The sequence below is a fragment of the Danio rerio genome, chromosome 20 (assembly GCF_049306965.1).
Source record: "Danio rerio strain Tuebingen ecotype United States chromosome 20, GRCz12tu, whole genome shotgun sequence".
Classification (NCBI taxonomy): domain Eukaryota; kingdom Metazoa; phylum Chordata; class Actinopteri; order Cypriniformes; family Danionidae; genus Danio; species Danio rerio.
Window position 1 is genome coordinate 4,030,808 of NC_133195.1, and position 1,693 is coordinate 4,032,500.

Here is a 1,693-nt window from a genome sequence, read left to right on the forward strand (position 1 = left end):
ATGTAATTACAAAAGTTAATTACAGATGTAATTACATACATGTATTTAATCAAGCATAAGTACACAATAATAACATGTATTTACACAATAAGTACATTGTAACAAACTATTAATTCCTGTGTAAGTACATATTAGTTAAGGCTACTTAATATAAAGTGGGGCCACATTTTTAAATTAATTATAACATAAACATTTCATTTTACTCTAATATTTTTTTTTTATCAACATAAGGTTTCTTTAAATAAAATAAAAAACTTTTAAACAGCAGCATATACTTGAAAACGTTAGTAGAAATGTCCACAAACTAAAACAAACAGCTGGATAAAACCAAAAATTTGAATAATATGAATAATATTAATATCAAACACACAGAATTGAATTGAATTATTTAATGTAAATTCTTTCGCTTTAGTGGCATTACTTCAGAACTGATCAGACACAAAATGTTTCAAAATCACAATATTAACATTATTAAACACGCAATCCATAAACATAATCCAAACAATTTCCTCTCAAAACTTTTTCAATCCACAAGATGAGTTCCATCTAATTATGTAAAAAGCTGCTTGCCGATGTAAACACAAATATGGTTTCAGCTTCTATCTTTTACGTAATTTGACGAAGTGTGCACGAATCGTGTGGATGAACGCTATATGGCTTTATTTATGGCTTAAGGTTTTATATTCGCATCATCCATGAAATGACAACAAATAAATAACACCTGACGACCAAACTATAGGATAAAAAATATCCCTGCATTCCCATTCAAGCAATAAAAGAAATTATTTTTAGAAAGAGTGTTAACACACACAGTAAATGCATCTAAACTTTGTTGCTGTATCCGTTTTGGTTTCGCATTGATGACCTAAAACTGAACCGTATACACTTCTTAACTCATTAATTATGAATAATAAATGTATTAATCTGAAATAAACATTGTGTGGTTGTTCATATCAGCATAAAAACAGAGATTCAGCAGTTTGCTACATGCCTCTGCATAGGCTGATCAGTTTAATAATAAAAAGAAAATGTTCAATATCCAAAATACGCAGTGATACGCTTTGTTAATTTGCACAAGCAGAAAAGCTAGTTTATGTAAAAAGCATGTAAACACTTTTACGGCATTTAGGGAATCTCCATATTTGGCAGCCTTTTTGATAAAGGAACAGTTTACCCAAATGTATACTGTATGTATGCATCTATTTATGTATGTATACATGAGTCTGCTGGACATGTAGAAGACTTAGTTTCAACATAAATCATAATAATAAGGTTACATCATCAGTTAGCATCTTGTAAAGCAAAAAGCTGAATGTGTGTAAGAAACACATGATCCACAGAGATGTTTACTTTAAGTTAATGTAAAAGTATTTAATAAGTAAATGTAACTTATAGACTTAGAACTTAATATACAAGTTATAGAATATCACATTTTTAAGAAGATCTTAAGGGAAAGGGTTATAATTTCATAAAGCATCGATTAATGTGTGTTAATGGTTAAAATAATTATTATGACAATTATTTAGCTTAAAACTATCATTTCTGACTAAAATATTGAGTCCGTACAGAAATTCTAAATAATGCTTCCTGTAATTAAAGCATTCATCTTCGATTTTCTGCTCATTATACAGTATGCATATTGTTTCGTATGTTTTTTGGACCGTTTTCACTCCTGATTCAGACTAGCTTCAAT

At 28.8% G+C, this 1,693-nt stretch overlaps 1 protein-coding gene across 2 annotated transcripts in view; it reads right to left on the minus strand.

Annotated features, from left to right (window-relative positions):
* Window positions 1–374: 374 nt before the first annotated feature.
* The window catches only part of gnpat (glyceronephosphate O-acyltransferase), a 32,406-nt gene continuing 31,087 nt past the window's right edge, over window positions 375–1,693 (minus strand). For both annotated transcript variants that reach the window (XR_012396306.1, XM_002665648.8), the window contains exon 16: window positions 375–1,693. This exon is cut by the window's right edge and continues 2,092 nt beyond it. The gene's annotated coding sequence lies outside the window, so the exon portion shown is untranslated.